We start from the raw sequence: 14,047 nt of genomic DNA, 5'->3' as shown, positions 1-14,047 counted from the left end.
CTGGACAGCTACTCTGGACAGCTCCACACTACTCTGGACAGCTCCACACTACTCTGGACAGCCCCACACTACTCTGGACAGCTCCACACTGCTCTGGACAGCTCCACACTACTCTGGACAGCTCCACACTGCTCTGAACAGCTCCACACTGCTCTGGACAGCTCCACACTACTCTGGACAGCCCCACACTACTCACTGCTCTGGACAGCTCCACACTGCTCTGGACAGCTCCACACTACTCTGGACACTACTCTGGACAGCTCCACACTGCTCTGGACAGCTCCACACTGCTCTGGACAGCTCCACACTGCTCTGGACAGCTCCACACTGCTCTGGACAGCTCCACACTACTCTGGACAGCCCCACACTACTCACTGCTCTGGACAGCTCCACACTGCTCTGGACAGCTCCACACTACTCTGGACACTACTCTGGACAGCTCCACACTGCTCTGGACAGCTCCACACTGCTCTGGACAGCTCCACACTACTCTGGACACTACTCTGGACAGCGCTACACTACTCTGGACAGCTCCACACTACTCTGGACACTACTCTGGACAGCGCCACACTACTCTGGACAGCTCCACACTACTCTGGACAGCTCCACACTACTCTGGACAGCTCCACACTACTCTGGACACTACTCTGGACAGCTCCACATTGCTCTGGACAGCGCCACACTACTCTAGACAGCTCCACACTGCTCTGGACAGCTCCACAATACTCTGGACAGCGCTACACTACTCTGGACACTACTCTGGACAGCCCCACACTGCTCTGGACAGCGCCACACTACACTGGACAGCTCCACACTACTCTGGACAGCTCCACATTGCTCTGGACAGCGCCACACTACTCTAGACAGCTCCACACTACTCTGGACACTACTCTGGACAGCGCCACACTACTCTGGACAGCCCCACACTGCTCTGGACAGCTCCACACTACTCTGGACACTACTCTGGACAGCGCTACACTACTCTGGACAGCTCCACACTACTCTGGACACTACTCTGGACAGCGCCACACTACTCTGGACAGCCCCGCACTACTCTGGACACTACTCTGGACACTACTCTGGACACTACTCTGGACAGCTCCACACTACTCTGGACAGCTCCACACTACTCTGGACAGCTCCACACTACTCTGGACAGCTCCACACTGCTCTGGACAGCTCCACACTCTCTGGACACTACTCTGGACAGCTCCACACTACTCTGGACAGCTCCACACTACTCTGGACAGCTCCACACTACTCTGGACAGCTCCACACTGCTCTGGACAGCTCCACACTACTCTGGACAGCTCCACACTACTCTGGACAGCTCCACACTGCTCTGGACAGCTCCACACTACTCTGGACACTACTCTGGACAGCGCTACACTACTCTGGACAGCTCCACACTACTCTGGACACTACTCTGGACAGCGCCACACTACTCTGGACAGCTCCACACTACTCTGGACAGCTCCACACTACTCTGGACAGCGCCACACTACTCTGGACAGCTCCACACTACTCTGGACACTACTCTGGACAGCTCCACACTGCTCTGGACAGCTCCACACTACTCTGGACACTACTCTGGACAGCGCCACACTACTCTGGACAGCTCCACACTACTCTGGACACTACTCTGGACAGCGCCACACTACTCTGGACAGCTCCACACTACTCTGGACAGCTCCACACTAATCTGGACAGCTCCACACTACTCTGGACACTACTCTGGACAGCTCCACATTGCTCTGGACAGCGCCACACTACTCTAGACAGCTCCACACTGCTCTGGACAGCTCCACACTACTCTGGACACTACTCTGGACAGCGCCACACTACTCTGGACAGCTCCACACTGCTCTGGACAGCTCCACACTACTCTGGACAGCTCCACACTACTCTGGACACTACTCTGGACAGCTCCACATTGCTCTGGACAGCGCCACACTACTCTAGACAGCTCCACACTGCTCTGGACAGCTCCACACTACTCTGGACACTACTCTGGACAGCGCCACACTACTCTGGACAGCTCCACACTACTCTGGACACTACTCTGGACAGCGCCACACTACTCTGGACAGCTCCACACTACTCTGGACAGCTCCACACTAATCTGGACAGCTCCACACTACTCTGGACACTACTCTGGACAGCTCCACACTCTGGACAGCTCCACACTACTCTGGACAGCTCCACACTACTCTGGACAGCTCCACACTGCTCTGGACAGCTACTCTGGACAGCGCCACACTACTCTGGACAGCTACACTACTCTGGACACTACTCTGGACAGCTCCACACTGCTCTGGACAGCCACACTACTCTGGACAGCGCCACACTACTCTGGACAGCTCCACACTACTCTGGACAGCTCCACACTACTCTAGACAGCTCCACACTACTCTGGACAGCTCCACACTACTCTGGACAGCTCCACACTACTCTGGACAGCTCCACACTGCTCTGGACAGCTCCACACTACTCTGGACACTACTCTGGACAGCGCTACACTACTCTGGACAGCTCCACACTACTCTGGACACTACTCTGGACAGCGCCACACTACTCTGGACAGCTCCACACTACTCTGGACAGCTCCACACTACTCTGGACAGCTCCACACTACTCTGGACAGCTCCACACTACTCTGGACAGCTACTCTGGACAGCTCCACACTACTCTGGACAGCTCCACACTACTCTAGAAAGCTCCACACTCTGGACAGACACTACTCTGGACAGCTCCACACTACTCTGGACAGCTGGAGCAGCTCCACACTACTCTGGACAGCTCCACACTGCTCTGGACAGCTCCACACTACTCTGGACAGCTCCACACTACTCTGGACAGCTCCACACTGCTCTGGACAGCGCCACACTACTCTGGACAGCTCCACACTGCTCTGGACAGCTCCACACTACTCTGGACACTACTCTGGACAGCTCCCACACTACTCTGGACACTACTCTGGACAGCTCCACACTACTCTGGACAGCTCCACACTGGACACTCTGACACAGCTCCACACTACTCTGGACAGCTCCACACTGCTCTGGACAGCTCCACACTACTCTGGACACTACTCTGGACAGCTCCACACTACTCTGGACAGCTCCACACACTCTGGACACTACTCTGGACAGCTCCACACTACTCTGGACAGCTCCACACTACTCTGGACAGCTCCACACTACTCTGGACAGCTCCACACTACTCTGGACAGCTCCACACTACTCTGGACACTACTCTGGACAGCTCCACACTACTCTGGACAGCTCCACACTGCTCTGGACAGCTCCACACTACTCTGGACAGCTCCACACTACTCTGGACAGCTCCACACTACTCTGGACAGCTCCACACTACTCTGGACAGCTCCACACTACTCTGGACAGCTCCACACTACTCTGGACAGCTCTGGACAGCTCCACACTACTCTGGACAGCTCACACTACTCTGGACAGCTCCACACTACTCTGGACACTACTCTGGACAGCTCCACACTACTCTGGACAGCTCCACACTACTCTGGACACTACTCTGGACAGCTCCACACAGCTCTGGACAGCTCCACACTACTCACTACTCTGGACAGCTCCACACTACTCTGGACACTACTCTGGACAGCTCCACACTACTCTGGACAGCTCCACACTGCTCTGGACAGCTCCACACTACTCTGGACAGCTCCACACTACTCTGGAAAGCTCCACACTACTCTGGACAGCCCCACACTACTCTGGACAGCTCCACACTACTCTGGACAGCTCCACACTACTCTGGACAGCTCCACACTACTCTGGACAGCTCCACACTACTCTGGACAGCTCCACACTGCTCTGGACAGCTCCACACTACTCTGGACAGCTCCACACTACTCTGGACAGCTCCACACTACTCTGGACAGCCACACAGCTCCACACTACTCTGGACAGCTCCACACTGCTCTGGACAGCTCCACACTACTCTGGACAGCTCCACACTGCTCTGGACAGCTCCACACTACTGGACACTACTCTGGACAGCTCCCACACTCTGGACAGCTCCACTCTGGACAGCTCCACACTACTCTGGACAGCCCACACTACTCTGGACAGCTCCACACTGCTCTGGACAGCTCCACACTACTCTGGACACTACTCTGGACAGCTCCACACTGCTCTGGACAGCTCCACACTACTCTGGACACTCTCTGGACAGCTCCACACACTACTCTGCTACTCTGGACAGCTCCACACTACTCTGGACAGCTCCACACTACTCTGGACACTACTCTGGACAGCGCCACACTACTCTGGACAGCTCCACACTACTCTGGACAGCTCCACACTACTCTGGACAGCTCCACACTACTCTGGACAGCTCCACACTACTCTGGACAGCTCCACACTACTCTGGACACTACTCTGGACAGCTCCACACTACTCTGGACAGCTCCACACTACTCTGGACAGCTCCACTGCTCTGGACAGCTCCACACTACTCTACTCTGGACAGCTCCACACTACTCTGGACAGCGCCACACTACTCTGGCTCCACACTACTCTGGACAGCCCCACACTGCTCTGGACAGCTCCACACTACTCTGGACAGCTCCACACTACTCTGGACAGCTCCACACTGCTCTGGACAGCGCCACACTACTCTGGACAGCTCCCACACTGGACACTACTCTGGACAGCTCCACACTACTCTGGACAGCTCCACACTGCTCTGGACAGCTCCACACTACTCTGGACAGCTCCACACTACTCTGGACACTACTCTGGACACTAGCAGCCACACTACTCTGGACAGCGCCACACTACTCTGGACAGCCCCGCACTACTCTGGACACTACTCTGGACACTACTCTGGACACTACTCTGGACAGCTCCACACTACTCTGGACAGCTCCACACTGCTCTGGACAGCTCCACACTGCTCTGGACAGCTCCACACTACTCTGGACAGCTCCACACTACTCACTACTCTGGACAGCTCCACACTACTCTGGACAGCTACTCTGGACAGCTCCACACTACTCTGGACAGCTCCACACTACTCTGGAAAGCTCCACATTGCTCTGGACAGCTCCACACTACTCTGGACAGCTCCACACTACTGGACAGCTCCACACTGCTCTGGACAGCTGCTCTGGACAGCTCCACACTACTCTGGACACTACTCTGGACTCCACACTACTCTGGACAGCTCCACACTACTCTGGACACTACTCTGGACAGCTCCACACTACTCTGGACAGCTCCACACTACTCTGGACAGCTCCACACTACTCTGGACAGCTCCACACTACTCTGGACAGCTCCCACTACTCTGGACACACTACTCTGGACAGCTCCACACTACTCTGGACAGCTCCACACTACTCTGCTCCACACTACACTGGACACTCTGGACAGCGCCACACTACTCTGGACAGCTCCACACTACTCTGGACAGCTCCACACTACTCTGGACAGCTCCACACTACTCTGGACAGCTCCACACTGCTCTGGACAGCTCCACACTACTCTGGACAGCTCCACACTGCTCTGGACAGCTCCACACTACTCTGGACACTACTCTGGACAGCTCCACACTACTCTGGACAGCTCCACACTGCTCTGGACAGCTCCACACTGCTCTGGACAGCTCCACACTACTCTGGACAGCTCCACACTACTCTGGACACTACTCTGGACAGCTCCACATTGCTCTGGACAGCGCCACACTACTCTAGACAGCTCCACACTGCTCTGGACAGCTCCACACTACTCTGGACACTACTCTGGACAGCGCCACACTACTCTGGACAGCTCCACACTACTCTGGACACTACTCTGGACAGCGCCACACTACTCTGGACAGCTCCACACTACTCTGGACAGCTCCACACTAATCTGGACAGCTCCACACTACTCTGGACACTACTCTGGACAGCTCCACATTGCTCTGGACAGCGCCACACTACTCTAGACAGCTCCACACTGCTCTGGACAGCTCCACACTACTCTGGACACTACTCTGGACAGCGCCACACTACTCTGGACAGCGCTACACTACTCTGGACACTACTCTGGACAGCCCCACACTGCTCTGGACAGCGCCACACTACACTGGACAGCTCCACACTACTCTGGACAGCTCCACATTGCTCTGGACAGCGCCACACTACTCTAGACAGCTCCACACTACTCTGGACACTACTCTGGACAGCGCCACACTACTCTGGACAGCCCCACACTGCTCTGGACAGCTCCACACTACTCTGGACACTACTCTGGACAGCGCTACACTACTCTGGACAGCTCCACACTACTCTGGACACTACTCTGGACAGCGCCACACTACTCTGGACAGCTCCACACTACTCTGGACAGCTCCACACTACTCTGGACAGCTCCACACTACTCTGGACAGCGCCACACTACTCTGGACAGCCCCGCACTACTCTGGACACTACTCTGGACACTACTCTGGACAGCTCCACACTACTCTGGACAGCTCCACACTGCTCTGGACAGCTCCACACTGCTCTGGACAGCTCCACACTACTCTGGACAGCTCCACACTACTCTGGACAGCTACTCTGGACAGCTCCACACTACTCTGGACAGCTCCACACTACTCTAGAAAGCTCCACACTACTCTGGAAAGCTCCACACTACTCTGGACAGCCCCACACTACTCTGGACAGCTCCACACTGCTCTGGACAGCTCCACACTACTCTGGACAGCTCCACACTGCTCTGGACAGCTCCACACTACTCTGGCTCCACACTACTCTGGACACGCTCTGGACACTACTGCTCTGGACAGCTCCACACTGCTCTGGACAGCTCCACACTACTCTGGACACTACTCTGGACAGCGCTACACTACTCTGGACAGCTCCACACTACTCTGGACACTACTCTGGACAGCGCCACACTACTCTGGACAGCTCCACACTACTCTGGACAGCTCCACACTACTCTGGACAGCTCCACACTACTCTGGACAGCTCCACACTACTCTGGACAGCTCCACACTACTCTGGACAGCTCCACACTGCTCTGGACAGCTCCACACTGGACACTCTCTGGACAGCTCCACACTACTCTGGACAGCTCCACACTACTCTGGACAGCTCCACACACACTGGACACTCTGGACAGCTCCACTACTCTGGACAGCTCCACTCTGGACAGCTCCACACTACTCTGGACAGCTCCACACTACTCTGGACAGCTCCACACTACTCTGGACAGCTCCACACTACTCTGGACAGCGCCACACTACTCTGGACAGCTCCACACTACTCTGGACAGCTCCACACTACTCTGGACAGCTCCACACTACTCTGGACAGCTCCACACTACTCTGGACAGCTCCACACTGCTCTGGACAGCCCCACACTACTCTGGACAGCTCCACACTGCTCTGGACAGCTCCACACTACTCACACTACTCTGGACAGCTCCACACTACTCTGGACAGCTCCACACTGCTCTGGACAGCTCCACACTACTCTGGACACTACTCTGGACAGCTCCACACTACTCTGGACAGCTCCCACACTGGACACTACTCTGGACAGCCCCACACTACTCTGGACAGCTCCACACTCTCTGGACAGCTCCACACTACTCTGGACAGCTCCACACTACTCTGGACACTACTCTGGACAGCTCCACATTGCTCTGGACAGCGCCACACTACTCTAGACAGCTCCACACTGCTCTGGACAGCTCCACACTACTCTGGACAGCTCCACACTACTCTGGACAGCTCCACACTACTCTGGACAGCTCCACACTACTCTGGACACACTACTCTGGACAGCTCCACACTACTCTGGACAGCTCCACACTACTCTGGACACACTACTCTGGACAGCTCCACACTGCTCTGGACAGCCCACACTGCTCTGGACAGCTCCACACTACTCTGGACACTACTCTGGACAGCGCCACACTACTCTGGACAGCTCCACACTACTCTGGACACTACTCTGGACAGCGCACACTACTCTGGACAGCTCCACACTACTCTGGACAGCTCCACACTACTCTGGACAGCTCCACACTACTCTGGACAGCTCCACACTACTCTGGACAGCTCCACACTGCTCTGGACAGCGGACACTACTCTGGACAGCTCCACACTGCTCTGGACAGCTCCACACTGGACACTCTGGACAGCTCCACACTACTCTGACAGCTCCACACTACTCTGGACAGCTCCACACTACTCTGGACAGCTACTCTGGACAGCTCCACACTACTCTGGACAGCTCCACACTACTCTGGACACTACTCTGGACAGCGCCACACTACTCTGGACAGCTCCACACTACTCTGGACAGCTCCACACTACTCTGGACAGCGCCACACTACTCTGGACAGCCCCACACTACTCTGGACACTACTCTGGACAGCTCCACACTACTCTGGACAGCTCCACACTGCTCTGGACAGCTCCACACTGCTCTGGACAGCTCCACACTGCTCTGGACAGCTCCACACTACTCTGGACAGCTCCACACTACTCTGGACAGCTCCACACTACTCTGGACACTACTCTGGACAGCTCCACACTACTCTGGACAGCTCCACACTACTCTGGACAGCTCCACACTACTCTGGACAGCTCCACACTACTCTGGACAGCTCCCACACTCTGGACAGATCCACACTACTCTGGACAGCTCCACACTACTCTGGACAGCTCCACACTGCTCTGGACAGCTCCACACTACTCTGGACACTACTCTGGACAGCTCCACACTACTCTGGACAGCTCCACACTGCTCTGGACAGCTCCACACTACTCTGGACAGCTCCACACTACTCTGGACAGCTCCACACTACTCTGGACAGCTCCACACTGCTCTGGACAGCTCCACACTACTCTGCTCCACACTACTCTGGACAGCTCCACACTACTCTGGACAGCTCCACACTGCTCTGGACAGCTCCACACTACTCTGGACACTACTCTGGACAGCTCTGGACACTACTCTGGACAGCTCCACACTACTCTGGACACTACTCTGGACAGCGCCACACTACTCTGGACAGCTCCACACTACTCTGGACAGCTCCACACTACTCTGGACAGCTCCACACACTGGACACTACTCTGGACAGCTCCACACTGCTCTGGACAGCGCCACACTACTCTGGACAGCTCCACACTGCTCTGGACAGCTCCACACTACTCTGGACACTCCACTCTGGACAGCGCCACACTACTCTGGACAGCTCCACACTGCTCTGGACAGCTCCACACTACTCTGGACACTACTCTGGACAGCTCCACACTACTCTGGACAGCTCCACACTACTCTGGACACTACTCTGGACAGCGCCACACTACTCTGGACAGCTCCACACTACTCTGGACAGCTCCACACTACTCTGGACAGCGCCACACTACTCTGGACAGCCCCGCACTACTCTGGACACTACTCTGGACACTACTCTGGACAGCTCCACACTACTCTGGACAGCTCCACACTGCTCTGGACAGCTCCACACTGCTCTGGACAGCTCCACACTGCTCTGGACAGCTCCACACTACTCTGGACAGCTCCACACTACTCTGGACAGCTCCACACTACTCTGGACACTACTCTGGACAGCTCCACACTACTCTGGACAGCTCCACACTACTCTGGACAGCTCCACACTACTCTGGACAGCTGGACACTACTCTGGACAGCTCCACACTACTCTGGACAGCTCCACACTGCTCTGGACAGCTCCACACTACTCTGGACAGCTCCACACTACTCTGGACAGCTACTCTGGACAGCTCCACACTACTCTGGACACTACTCTGGACAGCTCCACACTACTCTGGACAGCTCCACACTGCTCTGGACAGCTCCACACTACTCTGGACACTACTCTGGACAGCGCCACACTACTCTGGACAGCTCCACACTACTCTGGACAGCTCCACACTACTCTGACAGCTCCACACTACTCTGGACAGCTCCACACTACTCTGGACACGCAGCTCCACACTACTCTGGACAGCTCCACACTGCTCTGGACAGCTCCACACTGCTCTGGACAGCTCCACACTGCTCTGGACAGCTCCACACTGGACTCACTACTCTGGACAGCTCCACACTACTCTGGACAGCTCTGGACAGCTCCACACTACTCTGGACACTACTCTGGACAGCTCCACACTACTCTGGACAGCTCCACACTCTGGACAGCTCCACACTACTCTGGACAGCTCCACACTACTCTGGACAGCTCCACACTACTCTGGACAGCTCCACACTACTCTGGACAGCTCCACACTACTCTGGACAGCTCCACACTACTCCTGGACACTACTCTGGACAGCTCCACACTACTCTGGACAGCTCCACACTACTCTGGACAGCTCCACACTACTCTGGACACTACTCTGGACAGCGCCACACTACTCTGGACAGCTCCACACTACTCTGGACACTACTCTGGACAGCGCCACACTACTCTGGACAGCTCCACACTACTCTGGACAGCTCCACACTACTCTGGACAGCTCCTGGACACACTCTCCACACTCTGGACAGCTCCACACTGCTCTGGACAGCTCTGGACACACACTCTGGACAGCTCCACACTACTCTGGACAGCTCCACACTACTCTGGACAGCTCCACACTGGACACTACTCTGGACAGCTCCACACTACTCTGGACAGCTCCACACTACTCTGGACAGCTCCACACTACTCTGGACAGCTCCACTACTCTGGACAGCTCCACACTACTCTGGACAGCTCCACACTACTGGACACTACTCTGGACAGCTCCACACTACTCTGGACAGCTCCACACTGCTCTGGACAGCTCCACACTGCTCTGGACAGCTCCACTCTGGACAGCTCCACACTACTCTGGACAGCTCCACACACTCACTACTCTGGACAGCTCCACACTACTCTGGACAGCTACTCTGGACAGCTCCACACTACTCTGGACAGCTCCACACTACTCTGGACAGCTCCACACTACTCTGGACAGCTCCACTACTCTGGACAGCTCCACTACTCTGGACACTACTCTGGACAGCTCCACACTACTCTGGACAGCTCCACACTACTCTGGACAGCTCCACACTACTCTGGACAGCTCCACACTACTCTGGACAGCTACTCTGGACAGCTCCACACTGCTCTGGACAGCTCCACACTACTCTGGACAGCTCCACACTACTCTGGACACTACTCTGGACAGCTCCACACTACTCTGGACAGCTCCACACTGCTCTGGACAGCTCCACACTACTGGACACTACTCTGGACAGCGCCACACTACTCTGGACAGCTCCACACTACTCTGGACACTACTCTGGACAGCGCCACACTACTCTGGACAGCTCCACACTACTCTGGACAGCTCCACACTACTCTGGACAGCTCCACACTACTCTGGACAGCGCCACACTACTCTGGACAGCTCCACACTACTCTGGACAGCTCCACACTACTCTGGACACTACTCTGGACAGCTCCACACTACTCTGGACAGCTCCACACTGCTCTGGACAGCTCCACTGCTCTGGACAGCTCCACACTACTCTGGACAGCTCCACACTGCTCTGGACAGCTCCACACTGCTCTGGACAGCTCCACACTACTCTGGACAGCTACCACACTACTCACTACTCTGGACAGCTCCACACTCCACACTACTCTGGACAGCGCCACACTACTCTGGACAGCTCCACACTACTCTGGACAGCTCCACACTACTCTGGACAGCCCCACACTACTCTGGACAGCTCCACACTACTCTGGACAGCTCCACACTACTCTGGACAGCTCCCACTACTCTGGACAGCTCCACACTGCTCTGGACAGCTCCACACTACTCTGGACACCCTGGACAGCGCCACACTACTCTGGACAGCTCCACACTGCTCTGGACAGCTCCACACTACTCTGGACACTACTCTGGACAGCTCCACACTGCTCTGGACAGCTCCACACTGCTCTGGACAGCTCCACACTACTCTGGACAGCTCCACACTGCTCTGGACAGCTCCACACTACTCTGGACAGCTCCACACTACTCACTGCTCTGGACAGCTCCACACTGCTCTGGACAGCTCCACACTACTCTGGACACTACTCTGGACAGCTCCACACTGCTCTGGACAGCTCCACACTGCTCTGGACAGCTCCACACTACTCTGGACACTACTCTGGACAGCGCTACACTACTCTGGACAGCTCCACACTACTCTGGACACTACTCTGGACAGCGCCACACTACTCTGGACAGCTCCACACTACTCTGGACAGCTCCACACTACTCTGGACAGCTCCACACTACTCTGGACACTACTCTGGACAGCTCCACATTGCTCTGGACAGCGCCACACTACTCTGGACAGCTCCACACTGCTCTGGACAGCTACTCTGGACAGCTCTGGACACTACTCTGGACACTACTCTGGACAGCTCCACACTGCTCTGGACAGCCCACACTGCTCTGGACAGCTCCACACTACTCTGGACAGCTCCACACTGCTCTGGACAGCTCCACACTACTCTGGACAGCTCCACACTGCTCTGGACAGCTCCACACTACTCTGGACAGCTCCACCCACACTACTCTGGACAGCTCCACACTACTCTGGACAGCTACTCTGGACAGCTCCACACTACTCTGGACAGCTCCACACTACTCTGGACACTACTCTGGACAGCCCCACACTACTCTGGACAGCTCCACACTGCTCTGGACAGCTCCACACTCTGGACAGCTCCACACTGCTCTGGACAGCTCCACACTACTCTGGACAGCTCCACACTACTCTGGACAGCTCCACACTGCTCTGGACAGCTCTGGACACTACTCTGGACAGCTCCACACTGCTCTGGACAGCTCCACACTACTCTGGACAGCTCCACACTACTCTGGACAGCTACTCTGGACAGCTCCACACTACTCTGGACAGCTCCACACTACTCTAGAAAGCTCCACACTACTCTGGAAAGCTCCACACTACTCTGGACAGCTCCACACTACTCTGGACAGCTCCACACTACTCTGGACAGCTCCACACTACTCTGGACAGCCCCACACTACTCTGGACAGCTACCACACTACTCTGGACAGCTCCACACTACTCTGGACAGCTCCACACTGCTCTGGACAGCTCCACACTACTCTGGACAGCTCCACACTGCTCTGGACAGCTCCACACTGCTCTGGACAGCTCCACACTGCTCTGGACAGCTCCACACTACTCTGGCTCCACACTACTCTGGACAGCTCCACACTACTCTGGACAGCTACTCTGGACAGCTCCACACTACTCTGGACAGCTCCACACTGCTCTGGACAGCTCCACACTGCTCTGGACAGCTCCACACTGCTCTGGACAGCTCCACACTACTCTGGACACTACTCTGGACAGCGCCACACTACTCTGGACAGCTCCACACTACTCTGGACAGCTCCACACTACTCTGGACAGCGCCACACTACTCTGGACAGCTCCACACTACTCTGGACACTACTCTGGACAGCTCCACATTGCTCTGGACAGCGCCACACTACTCTAGACAGCTCCACACTGCTCTGGACAGCTCCACACTACTCTGGACACTACTCTGGACAGCGCCACACTACTCTGGACAGCTCCACACTGCTCTGGACAGCTCCACACTACTCTGGACACACAGCGCCACACTACTCTGGACACTACTCTGGACAGCTCCACACTACTCTGGACAGCTCCACACTACTCTGGACAGCTCCACACTACTCTGGACAGCTACTCTGGACACTACTCTGGACAGCTCTGGACACTACTCTGGACAGCTCCACACTACTCTGGACAGCTCCACACTGCTCTGGACAGCTCCACACTGCTCTGGACAGCTCCACACTACTCTGGACAGCTACTCACTACTCTGGACAGCTCCCACACTGGACAGCTACTCTGGACAGCTCCACACTACTCTGGACAGCTCCACACTACTCTGGACAGCTCCACCACTCTGGAAAGCTCCACACTACTCTGGACAGCCCACACTACTCTGGACAGCTCCAC

General features: G+C 56.0%; 1 protein-coding gene across 2 annotated transcripts in view; it reads right to left on the bottom strand.

The window, feature by feature from the left end:
- LOC115122530 (uncharacterized) overlaps positions 1 to 14,047 on the bottom strand; it is a 75,237-nt gene that overhangs the window by 40,425 nt on the left and 20,765 nt on the right. The gene's annotated exons all lie outside the window — the stretch shown is intronic.

This window comes from Oncorhynchus nerka, linkage group LG3 (genome assembly GCF_034236695.1).
Source record: "Oncorhynchus nerka isolate Pitt River linkage group LG3, Oner_Uvic_2.0, whole genome shotgun sequence".
In the NCBI taxonomy this organism is placed as follows: domain Eukaryota; kingdom Metazoa; phylum Chordata; class Actinopteri; order Salmoniformes; family Salmonidae; genus Oncorhynchus; species Oncorhynchus nerka.
The sequence above is the reverse complement of the archived record's forward strand: the minus strand, read 5'-3'. Positions and strand labels throughout refer to the sequence as shown.